The sequence below is a fragment of the Dermacentor silvarum genome, chromosome 7, assembly GCF_013339745.2.
Source record: "Dermacentor silvarum isolate Dsil-2018 chromosome 7, BIME_Dsil_1.4, whole genome shotgun sequence".
NCBI lineage: Eukaryota > Metazoa > Arthropoda > Arachnida > Ixodida > Ixodidae > Dermacentor > Dermacentor silvarum.
In genome coordinates, this window is record NC_051160.1 from 58,840,372 (window position 1) to 58,854,014 (window position 13,643).

General features: G+C 51.2%; 1 pseudogene; it reads right to left on the reverse strand.

Moving 5' to 3' along the window:
• Positions 1-11,335: 11,335 nt before the first annotated feature.
• On the reverse strand, positions 11,336-12,681 carry LOC125946767 (uncharacterized; annotated as a pseudogene).
• Positions 12,682-13,643: the final 962 nt, after the last annotated feature.

A 13,643-nucleotide genomic window follows, 5' to 3' on the forward strand; every position in this document is an offset into this window, starting at 1 on the left:
CTTAAAATATAGTGGTCGCTTCCTAGGTTCTCACTTAGGTTTGTCCATCGCGTCTCACTTTCGTTGTTGGTGAACGTGAGGTCCGGGGAGGTGTCTTTGGACACGCTGTTTCCGATTCGCGTGGGGAGATCCGGTTGGGTTAGTTGGAAAAGTCCGTAGCGCTTTACGAGGTCCGCTAACAAGATGCCCTTGGGATTGTCTCTACTGTAGCCCCAGTTTGAGTGATGGGCGTTAAAGTCTCCTAACAATACGACTTTGTCCCCTACCTTGAGCGAGTCGCATCGCGGTGGCCTCCACGTTTTCGAAATCCGCCTGTTTCTCTCTGGGAGGGCTATAAGTGTTAACAATAATTGTTTTCAGTTTGCCTTTTTTCTGCGGCCAAACCGTGATTATCTGATGCTGGATAGCTTCCCCCCCCCCCCCCCCCAAAAAAAAAATAATGTACGCTAATCGCGACATCCTTCTTGGCAAAGGTGGCCACTTGAGGGTGATCCGGGTGAGCATAAAGCTCGTATCCTTTGAGTATTTGCTTGCGTTTTCCTACCTCCTGAATACAGATAACGTCTCGAGGAAGTGGCGCCGATTCTACATAGTGCGTGAAGTTCGCCAATTTCTTGCGTAGCGTGCAGCAATTCCATTGCCAAATTTCATTATGTCCGGTCTTTCTGTTGTTTGTAGTGTTAGCCATGGATAGTAGTATCAGCTATCGGCGTGATCTGTGGCTCTCGGTGTCCGGGTAGGAGCTCCCGTGCTCTGGCTGACCCTTTTTCGGGGGGCGGCTGCTGCTTTTGTTTGTTTATCCTCCACCGTTCGCTTGAGTTTGTGTATCTTTGAGAACATTAGCTGCAAGTTTTGTGCTAACTGTTCCAGCGTTACCGATGGAGCACTGGAGGTGACACTATGTTGCAGTGGTGCCTGCGGTGCTTTGGAAGTGTGTTCCCGCAATTTGTATTGGTTGATGTGATTTGCCGTTATTCACCATGCTCTTAAACCCTTCAAACTCGGCTCGTTTAGCCAAAAGGCCGAGAAGCGATAACAATGGCTTGGACTGTGGTCTCAACACACCGTTTAAGACGGTAAGTTGTTGAAGTCCGTGCCAAAAAAACACCGCTATTACGGCACAGGGTTTGAGGCGCTCGCTATGACGAGTGTTGAGTTAATTTCGCCGCAGTGCTTCTAGTTTAAAATGCTGCAGTATTACCTAATTCATTAATAAATTGGAATGAGAGACACGAGGTTCAACAAAATACACGTAGAGATATTCTCGACCTCGCGGTGACGTCAGGCAGAATAACGGTCAATAGTGTCACGTTCCTTATAGAGAGGCCGAAGAGCAAGCACTTTTTTTCTCCATAATTATAATTTTATTGACAAAAACCTAGAAATATATCCAGGTCGACAAAATAGGCTAAAACTAGTATTGATCGCAACCACGGAGGCAGGAAAAAGGAGAAAGCATTGCGTCACGCAGCCAGCCTTGGCAAGCGAACGCTTCGTGAAGCCAGTCCCTTTGCTCAGGGGCGACCCAGCACGTGACTTCTTGCGTCGAGATCAAGGAGCAAAATCGTGATTTGTCGAGACGTTTGGCGCCCGGTGGTTTTTAATCGATGCGCTTTCGGCGGGAGCTGCTAACATGGATCCTTCCTTTCCTTTTTCCTTCCCCCATGGCTGCGCAGCTGCTCTGCCTGTATCTCTGGTCACAATTTTCTCTGAATACTTGTTCCGCTTCTTTCGTTCCGCATTTTTGGCGAGTTTTGAGAAATTCACAATCCAACGTAAGCGCATTCAGGCTACAGGTATACTTCGGCCGAAGTAAAGAGACCGTTGTGAGCGATAATAAGCGATATGCATTCGTCACATTTTTGACCGAGGCCTTGTACTTTGCCCTGTCATACGAGCATTATTGATTTGCATTGTCGCTGAATAATCATTGGCATCTCTCGCATGAGGGTTTCAATCGCATCGCGGGAGCGGAGTCATCCTTGCAGGCCGAACGCGGCGGGGCTTATTGCCTCAGGTGACGCCGACTCCCGCATGAAACGGCGGGATGTTGCGCGGAGTGCCGCCGAGTCGGCCTCCCGTGTTCGAGCCACCTGCCGGACACCCCGAGTGTCCGACACTGAGGGAGAGGGTGGGAAGAGTCAAAGCGCGTACCATTCAATTATGACGCATAGCGGCGCCACGCTGGCCTCGAGGGGGGAGGGGGATGAATCGATATAGAGGCACGAGATGGCAATAACAACGGGCCAGAGAGCGAGATATGTGGCATTCGCCACATATCGAAATCAAAGATGTGTGCATAAAATAGAGTACATTCTTTCGCACAGGGCGCACCAACATTTCCGTGTTGGTGCTTCGATTCTTTTTTCCGTTTCCTTCAAATGTGAAGGTGAGTTGCTTTTACTGCGTACGTGCTGCGTATCTACTGTTGGAGTTTACAGCGGAGCTGTTTTTTTTTTATTTCGAAAGTTTGCCCAACGGCATAAACCATTAAATATAGAAATGTAGGCCGGTTTCTGCGATGAACAGCAATAGTGCTCGAAGGTTGCTTCCATAGAGCCATGAATCATAGTCCGCTGGTCGCGTAGGACGAAGGCCCACTGTTTGCAGGTACCGCCGTCGTACCTGGTTTAGCCCAGGGCATGTCCACAACAGGTGTTTGATTGTTGCCGCGGACGCTTGAGCTGGGAAATATGGGCAGGTATCCGCAAATGATCCACGGAGGTGTTGTGGCCAGGCATAGGTGACCGCCACCCCCACACGGAGTCTCCGCAACACCACCTCCTCCTGGCGTCTAAGGCTGCCTGAGGTTTGAACCACACGGTGGAATTAAATCTCGTGTGGTGAGGCGGAGAATCTACTTGTGGTGGAGGAAATCGCCCTGGGGGTCACTTGGGAAAGGTGCTTCCACAGCTAGTGGCCGCTCACTGTGGGTGGCGGTGTCAGCTTGTATGTGAGCAGAAATAGTGTCCCGTGGGATCCACTGTATCTGAATCTGACCGTGCATCTGTGCAGTCATTCGGTGTATTTCGTCTGCGACAGGGTGGGCATTGTATACCTTCCGAATCTCCTTTATGGCCGAGGTGGAGTCAGTGCGTATTATTATAACCGGTGCTGGCGACGTGGAAGCAGCTGTCACGAAGTTTGTTGCGTGTCGTATGGCCAAAAGCTCAGCACTGACCGATGCGACCGGAGTTGTCAGACGGTACACATAATTAGCACTTATGGATGGGCGCCCTTGCACCACGGTGGACGTAACCACTTGTATGTCCGTGCAGCTCGCATCGGTGTAGGCCATCAGTGAACCTGTCCGGAGTGCGGCATCGGCTTCTTCTTTGTGGCGGCGGAAGGTAGCCGATGGGCGAGGGACCGGATTTCGGAGGCGGCCGATGGGTTTGTTGTCAGTAAGTTGCTGGTGGTCCCAGGGTGGAAGGGTGTCTACCGAAGATGGCGAGGTAGAAACCGGACTGCCCATGTATGCCGATAAGTCAGCAGCAGGTTGCATAAAGGATGGCTTTAGATCCTTTGCTTGACGGCGTTGATGAATCAGCTCGTCAATGGTGTTAGTTGCGCCTCTTCCTGAAGTGTCGGGATTGGCGTGCATCGTCGAAGACCAGTAATAACGCGAATCGCTTCCCTGTTGTCGCATTCTAGACGGGCCCAATCTGTAGCCGTGAGGTGCTGGAATTGAGCCGAATAGACAAGACGAGGCTGCAGAACTGTTCGGACGAGTAAATGGGCAGTTTTGGTGCGGGCCGGAGGAGATGCGTCTGATCAGATGAAGCACCCGGTGCGCTGTTAAAAGCCTCGCTAGGTTGGTCTCGTTGCCGTGCGCAGCATCGCCGAGCTTGGAAAGATCGTAAGCTGGCAGAGAGTGAAAGGAGAGCATGGGAGGAGAGGAGGCGCAGAGAGAGAAAGGAAGAGAGACAGAGTGAGAGTGAAATAATGTCCGGGCTGCTGTCACTCAAGTCTCTTGGAGTAATGACCTCCTCGATCCTTGGCGAGGAAGCGCACGAAGAGGTGGTAGACTCGTTGCACAGGGACGCCGCGTCGTCCTCATGGCCGGGCGTCGCATTGATCACGAGCTGACAAGAATCCACGGGCAGGCAAGGGGACACTTCAGCCTCTGGAACGTTGTGTTCTGTGGGCTCTCGCGATGAAGAGAGTTCGACGAAGGGTTTACCGGGTATGTCCACGGGACACGGTGTTTCAGCCGGTAGCACACCCTCGTGGTCGTCAGGTTCAGGGCTCGCGGGAGACGCTGCTGGCGTTCCAGCTGGTGGCACTTGTACCAGATCTTCCTGAGTGGAAGCCAACGTGGCCGGCGAATTGCTGGGATAGTCAGGTGCGTGCGTACTTGACTGAAGCGTATACGCTGCCTCCGAGTAGGTACACCGTAGTGAGCAGGCCGCAGTTTCATGCGGGTCTCCACAGCGGCGGCACGGTAGAACGCAACCCTTACCGACGTGGCCGTAGATGCCGCACCTAGCGCAGAAGGGCGCCGTGCACTGCATCCTGAAGTAGCCCGATGACACACACAACGCGGGCAGACCCGCTGCATTCCCTTCTAGTCGCAGGTCACTCCGTGGTCTGCCTCTTTCAGGGAGTTGGGTACAGGAGTGCCGGGTGTCGTCTCGATGCGCACGTAGCGCGTTCCAGTGGTGACGGCGGGACGCGAGCCCATCAGGCCTCGGCTGATCTGAATCGCCTTGCAATATGGCGACAGAGCTTGAGCCCGGGTATCGCTGGAGACGCGGCTCGGGAGAAACATAACGGCTACCTGGGTGACATGCGAGCTCAGTGGTACGATTGAGACGCGTTCCTCCCCGATGACGAGGCTGTCGGCGTCGACGATTTTAGCCATGGCGGGTTCACTCTTCACGGTGACTTGGTGGTTGCGTCCACTGAAGTGCTGGACGCAGTACACCTCATCCAGGCTTACTATCGAAGCCGTCGCGTCGACGACGTCTTCAGTACTTGTCCCCTAGGGACAACATTGAAGGCGTAGGCCTTCCGGGTCGGCTGGCTACTCATGATGACAACGTCCGCCAACCGCAAAACGCCGACACTCGTAGTAGATGACCCCGGCCACCAGCAAGTGGTGGCCGAGATTTAGGCTAACGTCGCTTGGATGAACTAACAAAGATAAATTTTATTGCACACACTCTCATGATTTGAAACATATATATGGCATAATGCTGTTGCCGTGGTTACAATACTAATTTACATATATATGTACAGCACTAACCACGACAATACAGATGCATCTTTGCGCATTTTAAGTTTCACACTAATACACACTATACAATCAAGTTATAACTCGCTCAAACATACATTGTTTATATACACGTACTCTAGTAAGAATTGACGCACTTATACAATTTATATTTACACACAATGATCTTTGCAACCCCGAATTTTTCATACATATGGTTTGTGAGTGCACTTGGGAGCTCACATGTTTTCTTACTGATGAGCAGGAGCGTAAGGAATAATAAGGAATAATCGGAATGTACACTGTAGTGTTTAGGACTGTTCGGCACTTTCGCTAGTGCGCAGTGATGCGTAAGAAAGAGAGTCGTTTGGGAGCATTTATCAAAAACAAAAAGAACCTTAAAAGTATATATCTACAGATGGTTAATGGCTGCGTAACTGCAGATTGTATGTCCACACACAGCACACGAGGTTAAACAGGCTGAGACAGTCCCGTGTGGCGAGGCTCACGGTTCTGTCGTCACAGCACCCGTGCTCGAGCCGGCTGCGACGACGACGCGTTCAGTGCCCGTCCAGCACGGTTCTTGGGCTCGGCACGCTCGGGAGCAGCAGCGGCAGCAGCCAGGGAACGCCTTGTCCAGCAGCACGGCCTCGGTGTCCGGCTGTTACGCGACGCTCGCGACCGACGTGATACAGTCGCACGTCCAGCGCGGCCTCGGTGCCCAACTTGTACGCCGCTCGCAACCCACGTGCGGCGGTCACACTTGAGGACCGCGTCTAGCACACATCTGTGCCAGACGAACGCTGCTCGGCACAGCTCAGGTGCGGCAGCTCAGGGACCGGCGGCCCTCAGGTCAGCCAACGTCTCGAGCACTGGCAGCAGAAGCCCTGGTTCCTCGGATGCCCTCGTCCACGCTCGGTTCCACGGTCATCCGCACCTTGCCACGGATGTCTCGCCTGGCAGGACCTCTCGCCTCGTTCACTCCAGGAGCTCGGAACTGCTGCTCGCCTGGTTCGAACACTGCGAGACGCGCCTTCGTGCCGCCGTGCTCATGCACCCGTTCACTTCTTCACGGGGCTTGGGTGGCCGCCCTGATCTTCTAGCGGCACCTCGCGGCACTCACATGTGACATCCACGTTGTTTTCCTTTATCTAAAATTTTGCGTGCCATTTCCTCAGGAATATATATAGTCCATTCAATGTAAGTTCCGTGGTTAGAATTTCACTCATCCATATTCTCGTTTTGTTTAATACTGGATAAACTGCGTTCTGAGTTTTTAGCTTGACTTCTGCAAGTCCTTTCCTTTTCGAAGGATTGAACGTGATTACTATGGTTAACAATTTCTCAAAAGGAGTTTTTCTTTCCCCTGTCATAGTAACCTAGTTTTGAAGTGAGTGGAGGCTACTATCCACACTGCTTTTGCAGGAGTACACTCCTTAAATGCGTGATTTGGTGTTTGAGGCGCTTGAAAGTTGGGGAATGGTAGGTGTGACACTAAATCTTGCTAATCTTGTCCGTGAGGGGAGGTCACCCCATCTTCCCTATCAAGCATTAAGCTGAGAAAAACAGATACTGTTTAGAAAAAGTTTATTTACACTATGTACAAGAAATAACAAAAGACATCATATGTACGAGCTTATGTACACAGATAATACATAAGTAGACACCGTAAAACTATGTACACAGATAATACACAGCTATAACTTATAGAACTATGTACACAAATAAACAGATAATACATCATTATACAATATAATATGAACACTTTGCATGCATCAATATCAAGAACATTGTAAACAAGAAAAGGAAATGGAAAAATGGAAGCAAGGATTATTTTGAAACTGGCTATTATCGCGTCTCCGGGTGGAAGATTAGATGGACTCGCCCGTTTTGAACCCCAACAAATGGACACGACCAGTGGCAGAGAAACTCACGCTCTCCGAGAAAGAAGAGTTCATCCGAGAGGAAGCTGACCGTCTCCCACCTCAGACAGCTCATTATAGGCCATATTGCACGACGGCGACAGTTGCCTGCCACAGCTTCACATCGAATGCGCCACATGCTAAACAGAGCTGCTACCAGCAGAAGGCCCGCGAAACGCCCGCGCGGCAACCCTCCAGCAGATACAAATTCCCGTACGCCGTGGCCTCTAAACCCCGCATGGACGGCGCGCCAAAATACACGTGCGACGACACACTCGATTGTCGCGTGTCTGTTGTTTCCACCGACATGCAGTTGGGGCATGTGGAGACACGTACCACGCCCCAGTGCTCTGGCCTGTCCCGAGTTGGAAGCAGTCTTCAGCCCAGTCTCCAAATAAAATCATGAAGGTGGCCAGGCAGCGTCGCCGTGGTCATGCACTTCCATTGGAGTCGGTGTGCTATGGGACGCCGGCCAGGGGGTACCATGGGAAGGAGGACAGCGCCCATTATTTCGACGACCTTATCGGTGGTGATGTCGACGTCCGGACACGTAGCCGACAGGTGTCTACGGAAGGCTACGCTTGTCTTGTATATTGCAGGCACATCCGCCGACTGAGGTCCACGATTCACCGCACTCGTCGGAAGCAAAACTCGTAATGACGTGCCAAGGAAGTACTTTGCAAGGGTCTGCGCAGTAGTGTCATCATTTACTAGGGTCCGCATTAGAGTGCGCAATAACAGTATGGAGGCTGTGACCGAGACTTTAGGGAAGGAGAGGCCGCCGCGGTCGCGCCAATAGTTCAGTGCCACCTGCCCAGAAAAAAGAGTTGGCACTGCTTTGCGCACTCCTCAAGACTTGAAGGAGTGCCTTAGCAACATGACACATGTACCAAAAGCTTCGTAGGAAGGCTGACTGAGTTAAATATCGCCGTTCAAGAAGAGGAAAGTCAAAATCTCGGGCTGCCTCAACACTGCTCTTGAATGTCTTCATGACTGGCTTCCACATGCCATCCCAGATGCCACGTGATTCATAAGAGATACCGAAGATTTTGATCACTGGATGCCACTGAAGTGGTGAAGCGATATGGAGACGTGCGCTTGGAGAACCGGTTAATAAATAAATATTTACATTTCCAATAGTTGAGCTTTGCACCAGATATTGATGCGTACTCGGGAAGATATTAACGGCATATAGAAGTGACTGTTCATTGTGGACATACAGTGTGATGTCGTGAGCCTACGCCGTTACTTTAACAAAGGGAGTGGCACCAGGGACTGGCAGGCCTCTAGTCCGGATGACCTTCTATAGCGATTAGGTAGGGTTCTAAGGATAAAATAAACAAAACTGGCGACAGAGGGCAGCCTTGACGGACGCCTGGCGTAACGCGAAGGGTTTGCTCTCGCGCGAGTCTAGAAACAACGTGCTTTCTATATTGGTATACATTGCTGTAATTAGTTGGACAAAGTTTTTGGGGAAACCGAATGCGTCCAACATGCCAAATATATATTCGTGTTCCATGTAATCAAAAGCTTTTTCTTGGTCCAGAGAAACCAGCAAACCTGGAGCACGGCGGCTGATCGTGTACTGGATGATGTCAAGTGACATAAGAGAGACTAGAATTTCGCGGCTCGGAACCGAGCATGCCTGGTTCCACGCAATAAGCGAATGAAAGATTTCGCTAAATCGATGTACAAATAAACAGGCTAACAGTTTATAATGAATGTAGAGAGAGAGACAGAAGAAAGAGGAAAGGTAGGGTGGTTAATCAGATGGGACGATCCGGTTTGCTACCCTGCGCTGGGGAGAGAGGGGAGGGGGAGGTAAAGGGACAGGAAAGTAGAGATAGAGAAAGAACGGAGTACAGATGCACAATCGGTCACAGGTGGCACAGCACAGTAGCACTAGCAGCACTATAAACATCTGTTGAGGCTACAGCCGCTTGTCCAAGTCTGTTGCCCTTAAAAACTGCAACAGTGCCCTCGTCGCCCTCCGCTGCGATGGCTTGTGATGTCGGCATTCTAAAATAAGTTCCTCTGTTAGAGGTCTTTGGTCGAAATGCGCTATCGCGTGTACGAGCGATCGTATCTGTAAACTGTAGCGAGGACAGTCACAGAGAAGGTGCTGAAGAGTCTCCTCGCTACCACAGTCATCACACGAGGCGTCGTCGGCCCATCTGGTTCTGAATGCAAAAGACTTAGTAAAGGCCACTCCTAGCCATATTCGAAAAAAGTAGGGTAGCTTCTCGACGGCAGAGTCCAGCTGGGATGCAAGGGCGTAGAGAGGAGTCTAAGTTGTGTAGCCGGTTGCTTTGAAAACTTCCTGCGTTACACAAGGATAACGTGAGATCACGGGTGAGCATTCGAAGTTTTCGAGCGGCATCTGTCGTTGATAACGGTATTGGTTCCTCTTCGTCGCCTTGAAGAGCCGACCGAGCAGCGTTATCGGCGTTTTCGTTTCCTATGACGCCGCAGTGACTTGGAAGCCACTGAAATGTCAACTGGTGTCCTCTTTCAGTCAAGATATGGATTTTCTCTAATATCGAATACCAGGTGTTCGTGTGGTCCACGTCGCAGGGCTAATAGCAAAGACTGTAGTGCTACCTTCGAGTCACTGAATATTGACAAGCTTCGAGGTTGTTCTTGGCTGACGAGGCGAAGTGCAGCGCGAAGAGCTGCAAGTTCCGCAGCCGTCGATGTCGTTGGGTGACACGTCTTGAAACTGATGGTGGTGGCTTTCGCTGGGAATACAACGGCTCCAGACAAACATTGGACAGTTGCCGATCCGTCGTATAAATATGTATGTGGTCGGCGTACCTTTTGTGCAAAAGGAGCAGAGTCAGTTGTTTAAGAGCAGGTGGTGACAGCTCAGATTTCTTTCTGATTCCTGGTACGGTGAGGTGCACTGCAGGTCGATCCAAACATGCAGGAATCGATGGCTTAGTTGAGGGGGAGAAGCCTGATGGAAGACGAGTGTAATACTACCGAAATCATAGTGCAAAATGATGCCTGCGGCCTTTTTGACGGTAGTGTTGCCAGATGATGGCAACGGGCCCGGGCAAAGTGCCTAATGTGCACTCTCAACACTTCCACCACAATGTGCGTTTGTATGGGTTGGTCCCGGGCGATTGGAATAGTCGCCACTGTTGATGTGCATTTCGGCAAACCAAGACAAACCCTTAGAGCCCGAGCTTGAATAGCCTGTAGAGTACGAAGGTTTGCCTGGCAAGTGTTGGTCAGTAAGGGGCCAACTGTATCTGAAGAAGCTCAGAAAAAGAACCCGGTACAATTCCAAAATTGCATGTACCGACATTCCCCAAGTCTTTCCGCCCAGAAACTTGAAAAGCTGGGAGATTGCTGTCAAACGCTGTTCCGAGTAGGTTACGTGGGGGCTGCATGAGAGATCTTTATCAATGACATCCTACGCCATCTCTATAAATGGCCAGATAATTCCTTATGAGAAGACTCACAGATTTCTTGGCATAATCATTGATAATCAACGTAAATCAGTCTTATGGTATGCAAATCTTTTGCGTTTACGCGGGACTGTTCTTGTGCAGAAGTGTGATGTGCCCTTTGCGGAAAGAAAGCGGCAAGGTGCAATAATCAAAAAATCGTCCTAGAACTCGCGTCAATGAAGGGTCTAATGCGATCCCAGAAGTAAAACTCTACTGGGAGACCGCCCGGGCCTGGTGCCGACCCACGCGGCAGCTGACAGCGACGAAGCGCACACCAGCCACTGGTAGCGTTCAACGAGTTGCTCCCTCCATGCGCTCATCACGGCCGTCGGGGGTGGACTGCACAGATCAGTGCGCATCTTCGTCACCAACAGCGCCATTTCTTGGGACATGCGGGCCCGGAGCGTTCTCACAGACGCACTGCAGTGATGACGCCACTGCACCTTTATTTAGCCCATACCAGTCATCTGGATCGGCGCCTACAAGCGAAGCCTTCACAGCCCGAAATAATCAATTTTTCGACTGAAGATCATCTAGAACGCGGTAGTCGAGATGCCATGGGCCTCGAGCTGACGAAGTTCCTGTGGACGGCTCTAACGCTAGCTCTAAAGGGCGGTGGTCGCTGACGTACATTTGCGAAGGTGGGAGCGAACGCACTTCAGCAATATGGAGATAGCTTGATAGACCTCGCGGTACATCGGCATTGTCTGATGGTGCCCCGCGACGCCATGTCCAAACATACGTGCTTCCATGAAGCACTTTATACACTTGAAGAAGTAGCGAACTACCGCACCAGGCGACCTAGCTCCCTAGCGTTGCCATTCGGCCTGCCCCTGCCAGGGCCCTAGACATCTGCGTCCGAATCACGCACGCAATTGAAGTCGCTCCAATAAATTATCTGAGGTGAATCTAGAAAGTATACATCCAATGATTTGAAAAAAAAAATCACAGCATATCCACGGGGTGAATGATTATGAGTGGGGCGAAGCTCCTGAGGGGAAATCATCGGTACTCGTCGTCGTCCACGTCACCGTCGTCTTGCACGTTCGCGAGGCGGCTCCAATCCACTCGGATTTTCAGATACTTGTACAACGGAGAATGCTCGAGGTGTTTGAGCCACTCGTGGATGTTACGTTTCTTAACGAGACCTTTCTTATACGACGGTTTGCACACGAGCCGGCGCTTGAGATGACCGTCGATGGCCACGTCGTCCGGAACGTTCCGAGGTAGGCATTGCACCGTGTTGGGGACGTTTATCGGAACGTTAACCACTTGCCCCTTGATGCCGTACTGACCACTCCCGTGTGTCAACCGCCTTATGCTCATGAACGGTTGACGAGGCGCAATCAGTCGTTCCTCAACGGGGTTCAGAGGTGGCAAGTGGTCCGGTTTGGGTGGGTACGTGTAGCCGTAAGATACGCTCATAGGAGGCACCTTTTCCGCCACCAGGGAATCTCTACAGCTCGAGCAAACCTTGTACTCACCGCTGCCGGTGGGGAACTCGCGCTGGAGAACGGCAATGGCATTGGCGCGAGCCTGGTCGTTCTTGATGGAAGATATTGTGACTAGACTGTTTGAGAACCACAATCTGTCGCACACACCACAACTATGGCCGAACGAAACGTCTAGAAAGTCTCGCTTAAACCGCGCGTCGGCACCTTCGGGCTGAGCTCGCCTGATGCGTTTTGCAGACGCCTCACGAGCTCGCACTGTATCGGGGTCTGCCTGCCGATACGCGCGCTTTCTCGCCGCTTCCCGTTCTCTGACGTTCTGCAGATCCTGTTCACGCCGCAGCCGTGCCGCTGCGGCCTCTCTTTCACGTACGGCAGGATCTTGGCGGCGGCGTCACGCAGCTTCACGGAGCGCTTCTGCCTCGCGGGCTCGCACATCGGGATTCTGTCTGCGAGCGCGCGCTGCCGCCGCCTTGCGCGCTCGCCGCTCTGCAGCCTTGTCCATCCGGCGACTCCGAGCGCCGGATCATATGGCCGGATGTACAAGTACCGTCATCTAGTGAACACTCCAAGAACTAAACGAGAGGTGGCTACATACAGAGGATGTACAGACCCACGGCTTAAGGAGCTTCGCCCCTAAAAAAACAACAGTCAACTTGTAGACTGTGCCGGACCACGAATGCACAGGAATCTTAGGCGTAGCGAGTGAAATACGCAGTCGAACGCCAGCATGCATCCGAGCGCATCGAAAGGTCCAGGTCCTGGTGTCCATGGACACTTTTCGTTAATTCGTCCATTTTTATTTCCTTCAGGGCCATTGCTGCGCCTACTTCTGCTGGTTTTACTTCTGTTAATGTGGTTTCCGGGCAGAGCTCCTGTATCGCTTTTTTGGTGTTGTCTGCTGCTTTATAGAATTGAAGCAGAATTTCGGCTCTTGGGCCTTTCCAGATTTCCGCTGCTACGAAACGATCCAGAGTGCTGATATAATATCTTATGGCGGTCTTTCCACGGAGTGATTCGCGTTGGTAAATGTGGTAACTGATTTTGCTGCGAGCGTTCGTGCCGTTAATGGTGCATTTGGTATCCCTAACCCAACTCTTGTCGGGGGTAATCTGGTGACTGTCTTTGTTACCGGCGCTGTTTTTTTTATCCAGAGGAAACTCCCTATGAGGGTGCTCAATTTGACGCCGACAAGTCGGAGCTTTTGTGACTTGCTACGTAGAAGGCGGGGGGCGCATAATTTGGTTTTCACCACTTCCACCTTCTCAAGTAGGCTTAATTGTCGGAGTAATGGGTTTTCGGCCACCTGGGTCGCTTTTTTGAGGGGCTCTTCCAAGCTTTTCGGTGAGATGTCTCCTGGTTCCAACCAGGAGACAGTCCTAGGACTTCTACAGCTTGCAGAAATTGCACTTCGCCTAACGCTTCACTAAACACTCCAAATCGGAGTGCTTTGCTTTTTTTCTGGTTACCATATATTTCGCTACTAATAATAATGGAAAATAATATTAGGAATGAAACATTTCTAACATACGGCTGGACGGTATAAAAAGCGACGTCAGACAGCCGTGACACTTACAAATTAAATGCTGAGCCGTTACCC